The sequence below is a fragment of the Bison bison genome, unplaced genomic scaffold, assembly GCF_000754665.1.
Source record: "Bison bison bison isolate TAMUID 2011002044 unplaced genomic scaffold, Bison_UMD1.0 scf7180017864166, whole genome shotgun sequence".
NCBI classification, from domain to species: Eukaryota; Metazoa; Chordata; class Mammalia; order Artiodactyla; family Bovidae; genus Bison; species Bison bison.
Window position 1 is genome coordinate 3,035,090 of NW_011494738.1, and position 11,988 is coordinate 3,047,077.

The window sequence follows — 11,988 nt, forward strand, 5'->3', positions numbered from 1 at the left end:
AGTTTCCATTTATAATTAATTTTTATTAAAGTCTTCGCTGATGGGAATACTTTTGGCAGCTAAAACATTTTCTTAAGAATGTGTAAAGAGTAGAAGGAAACTGGGGGTGGTAAGCGAGGAAAATCTGTGAGAGCTTTCTGTCAGTACTAAAAGGAAAAGTATAGGAACAAATTGTAAATTTAGTCAGAGCATGGATTAAAATGCATTATTTGAAAAGCTACACTTACTTGCCATCTTTGAAGGCCATGGTCAATGCAGTGGCTACAGTGGTTCAAGGTAACTTGATTAAACTGGGAAGGTATAATTTCAAAGAATTAACATATTCAAGTGCTGTGAAAATGTGATGAGAATGGGTTCACAGTGGGCTTCCCAGGTGTCGCAGTGGTAAAGAATACGCCTGCCAGTGCATGAGACATAAGAGACGTGGGTTCCATCCTTGGGTCAGGAAGATCTCTTGGAGTAGGAAATGGCAACCCACTCCAGTATTTTTGCCTGGAAAATTACATGGACAGAGGAGCCTGGCAGGCTATATAGTCCATGAGGTGGCAAAGAACTGGACCCAACTGAGTGACTGAGTACACACACATGGGCTCACAGTGGGCTCATGGTACAACCCCTCTTCTTATCATTTACAGTGATCCCAAAGACTTAACCTTAAAAGTCTGTTAGGTTTTGTTGCAATGGGAGAACCACTTCTCAAAGCCTAAAATATCGGAAGAATATTCAGGTTCCTTATCTGTTAGTATTAAATCAAAGAAAAGAATAAGGTCAATTGTAAATCCAAATTTTTATGCACAATGCATATATCCCAGATTCAGTGATGTGTGAGTGCCCCCTACCCCCACTTCCCTTCCAAGCTCTTCTCAACTATCAGCTCTTCGGAATAAGGAGGTAAAAACACTTTCCTTTTGTATTCATTAAAATAGCACCTTTGTTTGAAGACACAACCATTCCAAGTGGAAATCTACTTTAATTAGAACTTGCAGTAGGTAAGATCTCTTTTTCAATTGAATTACTTAATGCTGTGGATTTTTAAGAGCTTTCCCCCTCTGTCTCTTTAATTTCTATTTTCAGAGATAGATAGAACTGGAGTCCATTTTGGGACAAATCTGATCTATATTTTAACGGTGAGCTTGCTATGAAAATTCTTACTCCAAATTGTTCAGAGAAGTCAAGAATGTATTTTCAGGGCCATCTCATTGCCTAGGGATAAGAGATGATGTTTTCAAAAATGTTTTTGAAAGATGCTGTTTGAAGGAAGGATTGAGGTTTTCTTCAGGTACTGTGCTCTGCAAAAAGGCATGGCGTCTTGCTGTTTTAGATGAATATCCCTAGAATAGGCAGAAATAAAGAACAATTAAAGATATTCCTATAGAGACACACAGACAATAGGCAAAAGAGAATGAATCTTGCTGATTATATGAATAATTCAAATTCATTTGTATTTATTGAGTTCAGTTCTATCACTCAATTGTGCCCGACTCTTTGTGACCCCATGGACTGCAGCACACCAGGCTTCCCTGTCCATCACCAACTCCTGGAGCTTACTCAAACTCATGTCCATCGAGTCAGTGATGTCATCCAACCATCTCATTCTCCTTCACCCCCTTCTCTTCCTGCCTTCAATCTTTCCCAGCATCAGGATCTTTTCCAATGAGTCAGCTGATTGCCTCAGTTGGCCAAAGTATTGGAGCTTCAGCTTCAACACCAGTCCTTCCAATGAATATTCAGGATTGATTTCCATTAGGATTAGCTGATTTGATCTCCTTGCATTCCAAGGGACTCTCAAGAGTCTTCTCCAACACCACAGTTCAAAAGCATCAATTCTTTGGTACTCAGCCTTCTTTATGGTCCAACTCTCATATCCATACATAACTACTGGAAAAACCATAGCTTTGACTAGATGGACATTTGTTGGCAAAGTAATGTCTCTGCTTTTTAAGTATGCTGTCTACGTTGGTCATAGCTTTTCTTCCAAGGAGCAAGTATCTTTTAATTTCTTGACGGCAGTCATCATCTGCAATGATTTTGGAGCCCAAGAAAATAAAATCTGTCACTGTTTCCATTGTTTCCCCATCTATTTCCCATGAAGTGATGGGACTGGATGCCATGATCTTAGTTTTTTGAATGTTGAGTTTTAAGCCAGCTTTTTCACTCTCCTCTTTCACTTTCATCAAGGGGCTCTTGACTTATTGAATGGTTTCTATCAAAACATTGAATTGGATATTTTAACCCCAAATGGTCTGCATTGAGTCAGAGAGATACTGGGAATCAAAATGAGGGATAGCAATGTGGGAACCAAAGGAAGAAAAAAGAACCAAACTAGGAATAGACACATAAGAGTTACAAAGCAAAATTCAACCAAGTAAGTTTTTAAAATCAAGTTGATTTCATTGAGCAATTCATAAATCAGACAGCATCCCATCAAGTAATAATTTGAAATCTACACAAAGGGATAGGTTTTTAAAGGGATGACACTGATCTAGACCTGCCTTTGAGTGTTTGAGTGTCTCCTGTGGAGGCATGAGTCAGCAGTGGCTGACTCCAGGGACGGGGCTCTGGCTGCAGCCGACCTGGGAGGCACAACATGTGGCATAAGTCCTCTTGGAGGAGGTTGCCATTAGCGCCACTATAGAACTTCTGAGCCCATGGCCCACAAACTGGAGAACAATTCTACCAAAGAAGTTCTTGCACTATTGCAAAAGTTCTAGGGCCCACAACAGATTTCCCAACCTGAGAAAGGACTGAGAAGCCCCAGGGAAACAGACTCCTGGAGGGCACAACAAAACGTTGTGTGCTCCCCAGAACCCAGGAGAAAGTCGACAGTGTAGGTCAACCGTGGCTTGCTGTGGGGTCAAGGGCACTGACTACAACAGTCCTGGGAGTTGAAATGTGCTGGTAAAAGTCCTTTTGAAGGAGGTCAACATTACCCCTACCATATTGGCCTCAGGCAAAACTACAGGGAGGGAACACAGTCCCTCCCATCAGCAGAAAATTGGATTCAAGATTTACTGAACATGGCCCTGACCACCTGAGCAAGACCCAGTTTTACCCACAGTCAGTCCCTCCCACCAGGAAGGCTCCACAAGCCTCTTGCCTTCATCCATCAGAGGGCAGACAGAATGAAAACCACAACCACAGCAAAAGAAGACAGAGAAGCCATAACCAAGCAAGAGATTTTTTCAATTTAGGTCATCTCCTTTTGGGGACAAAATGTTCTTAATAGATGGGTTACATCCTCTTCCTTTGGATGGGGGATGGAAAAGTTCCCATGTGACAGATTACCTCATTAATGTTGGTCGGAAAATTCTGATTGACCACTTAAGACTACATCCCTTGAGGAGATTGAAGCATCAATTAGGTTGGATATTAAGCCCCATTTGGTGGCATAGCCTAGCAAAAGTGACTCCATTTGGGGCTTATTTATTTTTTGACGGTGGGGGAAATGGTAACAACAACAAAAAAATAATGAAAATGAACAAGGATATTGGAGTTTTAATTCCTCTTTTCTCTGTCACTACCTGTATGACTTTAGATCTGTGTCTGAGAAGTGTAGATGGTCATACTTAAGCTACTCATGTAATGGGATTATCGTAAGGATAATAGTTCAGTTCAGTTGCTCAGTTGTGTCTGACACTTTGTGACCCCATGGATCGCAGCACGCCAGGCTTCCCTGTCCATCACCAACTCCTAGAGTTTACCCAAACTCATGTCCATAGAGTTGGTGATGCCATCCAAACATCTCAACCTCTGTCATCCCCTTCTTCTCCTGCCCTCAATCTTTCCCAGCAGCAGGATCTTTTCCAATGAGTCAGCTCTTGGCATCAGGTGGCCAAAGTATTGGAGTTTCAGCTTCAACATCAGTCCTTCCAGTGGACACTTTGGACTGATCTCCTTTAGGATGGACTGATTGGATCTCCTTGCAGTCCAAGGGACTCTCAAGACTCTTCTTCAACAGCACAGTTCAAAAGCGTCAATTCTTTGGTGCTCAGCCACAGGACTGGAAAAGGTCAGTTTTCATTCCAATCCCAAAGAAAGGCAATGCCAGAGAATGCTGAAACCACCGCACGATTGCACTCATCTCACACACTAGTAAAGTAATGCTCAAAATTCTCCAAGCCAGGCTTCAGCAATATGTGAACCGTGAACTTCCAGATGTTCAAGCTGGTTTTAGAAAAGGCAGAGAAACCAGAGTTCAAATTGCCAACATCAACTGGATCATCAAAAAAGCAAGAGAGTTTCAGAAAAACATCTATTTCTGCTTTATTGACTATGCCAAAGCCTTTGACTGTGTAGATCACAATAAATTGTGGAAAATTCTGAAAGAGATGGGAATACCAGACCACCTGACCTGCCTTTTGAGAAACCCATGTGCAGGTCAGGAAGCAACAGTTAGAACTGGACATGGCACAACAGACTGGTTCCAAATAGGAAAAGGAGTACGTCAAGGTTGTATATTGACACCCTGCTTATTTAACTTATATGCAGAGTATATAATGAGAAAGGCTGGGCTGGAGGAAGCACAAGCTGGAATCAAGATTGCCGGGAGAAATATCAATAACCTCAGATATGCAGATGACACCACCCTTATGGCAGAAAGTGAAGAAGAACTAAAGAGCCTCTTGATGAAAGTGAAAGAGGAGAGTGAAACTGTTGGCTTAAAGTTCAACATTCAAAAAGCTAAGATCATAGCATCTGGTCTCATCACTTCATGGCAAATAGATGGGGAAACAGTTGCTGACTTTATTTTTTTGGGCTCCAAAGTTACTGCAAATGGTGACTGTGGCCATAAAATTAAAAGACTCTTACTCCTTGGAAGGAAAGCTATGGGCAACCTAGGCAGCATATTACAAAGCAGAGACATTCTTTTGTCAACAAAGGTCTGTCTAGTCAAGGCTATGGTTTTTCCTGTGGTCATGTATGGATGTGAGAGTTGGACTATGAAGAAGGCTGAGCACTGAAGAATTGATGCTTTTGAACTGTGGTGTTGGAGAAGACTCTTGAGAGTCCCTTGGACTGCAAGGAGATCCAACCAGTCCATCCTAAAGGAAATCAATCCTGAATATTCATTGGAAGGACTGATGTTGAAGCTGAAACTCCAATACTTTGGCCACATGATGTGAAGAGCTGACTCATTTGAGAAGACCCTGATGCTAGGAAAGATTGAGGGCAAGAGGAGAAGGGGAAAACAGAGGATAAGATGGTTGGACAGCATCACCAACTCAATGGACATGGGTTTGGGTAGACTTCAGCAGTTGGTGATGGATAGGAGGCCTGGCATGCTGTGGTTCATGGGGTTGCAAAAGGGTTGGACATGACTGAGCAATTGAACTGAACAGCTTTCTTTATAGTCCAGCTCTCACATCCATACATGACCACTGGAAAAACCATAGCCTTCACTATACAGACCTTTGTTGGCAAAAGAATGTCTCTGCTTTTTAATATGCTGTCTAGGTTGGTCATAACTTTTCTTCCAAGGAGTAAACATCTTTTAATTTCATGGCTGCAGTCACCATCTGCAGTGATTTTGGAGCCCAAAAAAATAAAGTCAGCTACTGTTTCCTCTGTTTCCCCAACTATTTGCCATGAAGTGATGGGACCAGATGCCATGATCTTAGTTTTCTGAATGTTGAGCCTTAAGCCAACTTTTTTCACTCTCCTCTTTCACTTTCATCAAGAGACTCTTTAGTTCTTCTTCACTTTCTGCCACAAGAGTGGTATCATGTGCATATCTGAGGTTATTGATATTTCTTCCAGCAATCTTAATTCCAGCTGGAGCTTCATCTAGCCCAGCATTTCTCATGGTGTACTCTACATGTAGGTTAAATAAGCAGAGTGACAATATACAGTCTTGACATACTCCTTTCCCAGTTTGGAACCAGTCTTTTGTTCCATGTCCAGTCTAACTGTTGCTTCCTGACGGGCATACAGATTTCTCAAGAGGCAGGTCAGATGGTCTGGTATTCCCATCCCTTTCAGAATTTTCCTCAACATTAAAAAAAAAAAACACAAAAACTAAGGTCATGGAATCTGGGCCTATCACTTCATGGCATATAGAAAGGGAACAAGTGGAAGCAGTGACAGATTTTATTTTCTTGGGTGGTGATTGCAGCCAGGAAATTAAAAGATGCTTGCTCCTTAGAAAGAAAGCTGTGACAAACCCAGACAGCATATTAAAAAGCAGAGACATCACTATGTAGACAAAGGTCTGTGTAGTCAAAACCAAGGTTTTTCCAGTAGTCATGTATAGATGTGAGAGCTGGACCATAAAGAAAGCTGATGTTTTCCAATTGTGGTGTTTGAGAAGACTCTTGAGAATCCCTTGGAGATTCTCAAGGAGTCTGCATGGAGATCAAATCAGTCAATCCTAAAGGAAATCAGCCCTGAATATTCATTGGAAGGACTGATGCAGAAGCGGAAGTGGCAATACTTTGGCCACCTTGTGTGAGGAGCCAACTCATTGGAAAAGACCCTGATACTGGGAGAGATTGAAGGCAAGAGGAGAAGGGGGCGGCAGAGGATGAGATGGTTAAATAGCATCACAGATTCAATGCACATGATTTTGAGCAAACCCTGAAAGAGCAGAGGACAGAAGAGTCTGGAGTGGTACAGTCCATGGGGTCACAAAGAGTCAGATATAAGTTAGCCACCAAACAACAACAAAAAAGTAACAAAAATAGAGACACCTTGAAAAATGAATGATGGAGGGTAAATATACTCTTACTTATTATTTCTTAGCTAGACATTTTTCTTTACTTTTCAGTGATTCAAAGAGCATAAAATTCAGGTCCCATTTCATAAGCCCTTTGAACAATTGAATATTTCCAATGCCTCAATAATGATCTATGACATAATTCCAGAGAAACCTTATTTTGACAGGATTTCAACTGTAGAAGCAAAAGTATAGTGCACTCAAGAACAGGCAAGTTTCACTAAGTTCAGTTCTGTGGTTGAGATGGACATGTCTCCTTCACTTCATCTGTTCTATGCTCATCTATTTCAGGACATGATAAATGTGCTAAAGAAACTTCAGCCTTTTATGTCTTATGCCATTGTTTTGAACTGCCCTTGTTGTTTAATCAAAGCCACACATTAAATTTGCTTCTGTATTAGGAAGCAATAAAAGTTAAGATCATAATTCTTTAGGGATTCTGAACTGTTATTTTTTTTTTTTTAAGTGTAGAGCAAGTAACCCTTTGTGCTTTTTTATAGCCCAGAGCTAGACAATTTCTTGTTGATCTGATATGAAGTAGAATCTCTTTTCTGCCTTTGGATCTGTTTAGATTTTAAGTCTTAAAGCTCAACATTCAGAAAACTAAGATCATGGCATCTGGTCCCATTACTTCATGGGAAATAGATGGGGAAACAGTGGAAACAGTGTCAGACTTTATTTTTCTGGGCTCCAAAATCACTGTAGATGGTGACTGCAGCCATGAAATTAAAAGATGCTTACTCCTTGGAAGGAAAGTTATGACCAACCTAGATAGCATATTCAAAAGCAGAGACATTCCTTTGCCAACAAAGGTCTGTCTAGTCAAGGCTATGGTTTTTCCAGTGGTCATGTATGGATGTGAGAATTGGACTGTGAAGAAAGCTGAGCCCCGAAGAATTGAGACAGTTTGAACTGTGGTGTTGGAGAAGACTCTTGAGAGTCCCTTGGACTGCGAGGAGATCAACCAGTCCATTCTGAAGGAGATCAGTCCTGGGTGTTCATTGGAAGGACTGATGCTAAAGCTGAAACTCCAATACTTTGGCCACCTGATGCGAAGTGTTGACTCATTGGAAAAGACTCTGATGTTGGGAGGGATTGGGGACAGAAGGAGAAGGGTACGACAGAGGATGAGATCACTGGATGGTATCACCAACTCGATGGACATGAGTTTGGGTGAACTCCGGGAGTTGGTGATGGACAGGGAGGCCTGGCATGCTGCAATTCATGAGGTCACAAAGAGTAGGACACGACTGAGGGACTGATCTGAACTGATACCATGTGGAATTACTCAGAAAATATATTTTTAAAAACTTATAAGTACTTGAAAAAAGAGAGATTGAAAAAAGGAAACATTCTTGAAAGAGTTCTATATATATCTTGTTATCATTAAACTCATCCTTTCTGATAGAACAATTCGAAGTCAAATTATCTAGACAAGCATATAATTTCCAAGAGCCAATGATGGAAAGTTATGAAGAAGAAGAGGAAATATGTTACATTCTTAGATGGAGGAAGCTTAATGTGTCTTCATAATAAATAATGTCTTCTTAATCATTTTGTAGATTTCTCTTAAGAGAAATATACATAAAGGCTCAGGATCAATGGTGTGAACCCTAGATCTAGGGGTTTTGGATGACTAGAAAGGAGGGCTGGAAAGAGAGAATTCTGATGGCTAAAATAAATTCAAATAGATTGTACTGCATGTCTTTCCCTATGTGCTACCTCATTAACTAACTCTGTTAATGCTTTTGGGCTTCCCTTGTTGCTCAGTGGTAAAGAACCTGTCTGCCAATGCAGGAGATGTGGTCTCGATCCCTGGGTTGGGAAAATCCCCTGGAGAAGGAAATGGCAACCTATCCCAGTATTCTTGCCTGGGAAATCCCATGGACAGAGGAGCCTGGTGGGCTATAGTCCATGGGGTTGCAAAAGCGTTGGACGCAACTTAGCAACTAAACAACAACAACAACATTAATGCTTTTGTGAACTCAAGTAGTACAGCCAAAGCACATTAGTACCAAGCATGAATTTGGAATGAGAGTACTAATATTCCAGACTGTAATAATTAGTGCTCCTTCAGGTTTTTCGTTTACTTTTTCTGTGTAGCTTCATTTGTAAACTCAAGTTGCTTCATTTGTAAAATGGGAATGAAAGCACTTCACTTTTCTTAATTTAGCAGGAAGCTGATTCATATGATGTCTTCAAGATAATGACTTTCATCTCTGTGATCTATTCCATGTCTAGATCTGAGTAAAAGGTGATTTTGTTATGAAAAAATTCAATAAAAAATAATGAAAACTTTCCCCCTACCTAGTCTGAGTCTTGAGTAATTGATCCTAGCTAGAATGAAGCTGGAGAAGATTTTCTGAGTTCATTTTAATCTAGCCAAAACATATCAGGCCCCTCCAGCTGATACAGGACTTGTGTTTAATTATGCACTTTTGGAATGTGGTTCTTTAAGTTAACGATTCCCAGATGTTTTGTGGTTAAGACATATCCTAGTCTGACACTGTTTTTAAAACTTAGGACTACAGATTTGTTAATATGCTTATAATTCTTTGATATATCTTGAGCTATTTGAAATGTCAAAAAACCACAAAGATGATTACTACTCTGATTAGATGTGTGTGCCTCTTTACTCTTAACAGAACATAGTCAGCCTATTCATTCTTAAATGAATTATGCACAAAATATAAAAGTCTTGTTAAAGCTGAGTAGTTAACCAAGAAAATTGTGTATCTTTTTAACCTTCACCATTTGATAAAATCTATTTTGATTACTGTAGCATTTTCTTACGGTAATGTAATGTTTCAGCATCATCTCTTTAGTGGTAATTAAGGAAATTATTGAATTAAGGCAGGATTCTTATCTTCATTTCCTTAGTAATTAATACATTCTGCTTCATTTTAGTCTTCTCTTGGTCAAATAATTTTTTAAAAGAATGACAAATTCAAAAGAATAATTGTTTTGATGAATTTAGGTAGGGGGGATTCATTTCTGAAAGGTTTGACCCTTTACATTTTAGACTTTCAGTGTAGAAGGTAAGAAACAGAAAACTGACAGCCCTTAACCCAGCTGGATAGTGCTGGTGTGGAGATAGAGAGAGGTGGTACTCTCTCGTTCAGATTTATTTCCTGTTTTACAAATATGCTTAGTTTGTTAAATTTATTTTTTAAAATGATTTTATTGTCAGTCTGTATTACATAGAATTGGTTCATTTTGCTTATTGTGTAAAAAAGTAAGGAGTACATTCTTGTTAAAAATTATGATTCTCCCTCATGCTTTCCTTACCAACCTAGAATAACACTGATTTGCCGTATATCATTCCAACTGATTTATATATTATATATTGTACTACATAAATCATTATATATACATATACACATATGTATGCATATTTATGGGGAAGAAAATGGCAACCCACTCCAGTATTCTTGCCTAGAGAATCCCGTGGACAGGGGAGCCTGGTGGGCTGCTGTCCATAGGGTCACACAGAGTCAGACACAACTGAAGTGACTTAGCATGCATGCATGCATTGGAGAAGGAAATGGCAACCCACTCCAGTATTCTTGCCTGGAGAATCCCAGGGACAGGGGAGCCTGGTGGGTTGCCGTCTGTGGGGTCACACAGAGTCTGACATGACTGAAGCTACTTAGCAGCAGCAGGAGCATGCATAAATATTTATGTATAAATTGTGTATCTTAACAAAGCATGCATTATGACTTGTCCTTTTTAATAATGAATAGAGGAACTTGGAAACATTCCCATCTTAAAACATATATATAGATGGTAGTTCAGTTTTTCTTTTTTTAATTAAATCATAATCATGTTGTATACACTGCACAGATACCTGTTATTTTGGTTCAGGCAATATATCAAGCTTATCTCTCAGATCAATGCATATAAAATGAATGCCCCATAATTTATGTAACCATTCAGCAATTTGGTATTTTCAGTTTTTACTCTTATAAAATATACAGTGACAATATTTTTACATGTATCTTTGTTATCAGATGGAGTAATGCTTTAGTATAGGTAACTGTACATAGAAAATAAAGGACCAAGGGTGTGAACATTATAAACTGTGTTAGTTAATGCCATATTATTCTGAGATGGGCATTACCAATTTACGTACTCACCCATAAGGCATGAGACTGCTTGATTCCCCAAATTCTCACAATTACTGGATAATGTTGTTAATCATCTTAATTTTTGTCAACCTGATAGAAATGATATTGTTTTAATTTTCCTTCATATAATTGCCAGAATTTGATACTCTTACTCTTTTGTTATTTCTTTTTTTTAATTTTATTTTTAAACTTTACAATATTGTATTAGTTTTGCCAAATATCGAAATGAATCCACAGGTATACCACAGGTATACCTGTGTTCCCCATCCTGAAACCTCCTCCCTCCTCCCTCCTCCCTCCCCACACCATCCCTCTGGGTCGTCCCAGTGCACCAGCCCCAAGCATCCAGTATCGTGCATCGAACCTGGACTCGTGACTTGTTTCATACATGATATTATACATGTTTCAATGCCATTCTCCCAAATCTCCCCACCCTCTCCCTTTCCCACAGAGTCCATAAGACTGATCTATACATCAGTGTCTCTTTTGCTGTCTCGTACACAGGGTTATTGTTACCATCTTTCTAAATTCCATATATATGCGTTAGTATACTGTATTGGTGTTTTTCTTTCTGGCTTACTTCACTCTGTATAATAGGTTCCAGTTTCATCCATCTCATTAGAACTGATTCAAATGTATTCTTTTTAATGGCTGAGTAATACTCCATTGTGTATATGTACCACAGCTTTCTTATTCACTCATCTGCTGATGGGCATCTAGGTTGCTTCCATGTCCTGGCTATTATAAACAGTGCTGCGATGAACAGCAAAAATAAACAAATGGGACCTAATTAAACTTAAAAGCTTCTGCACAACAAAGGAAACTATTAGCAAGGTGAAAAGGCAGCCTTCAGAATGGGAGAAAATAATAGCAAATGAAGCAACTGACAAACAACTAATCTCAAAAATATACAAGCAACTCATACAGCTCAACTCCAGAAAAATAAATGACCCAATCAAAAAATGGGCCAAAGAACTAAATAGACATTTCTCCAAAGAAGACATACAGATGGCTAACAAACACATGAAAAGATGCTCAACATCACTCATTGTCAGAGAAATGCAAATCAAAACCACTATGAGGTACCATTTCATGCCAGTCAGAATGGCTGCGATCCAAAAGTCTACAAGCAATAAATGCTGGAGAGGG

The 11,988-nt window shown here is 39.5% G+C and overlaps 1 long non-coding RNA gene across 1 annotated transcript in view; it reads right to left on the reverse strand.

The window, feature by feature from the left end:
• Positions 1 to 813: 813 nt before the first annotated feature.
• Positions 814 to 11,988, reverse strand: part of LOC104989882 — a 75,270-nt gene continuing 64,095 nt past the window's right edge. The window contains exons 3-4 of the long non-coding RNA XR_825433.1: positions 10,849 to 10,929; positions 814 to 1,331 (exon numbers count right to left, since the gene is read on the reverse strand). This is a non-coding gene — a long non-coding RNA (uncharacterized LOC104989882). The remainder of the gene's footprint in view (positions 1,332 to 10,848; positions 10,930 to 11,988) is intronic.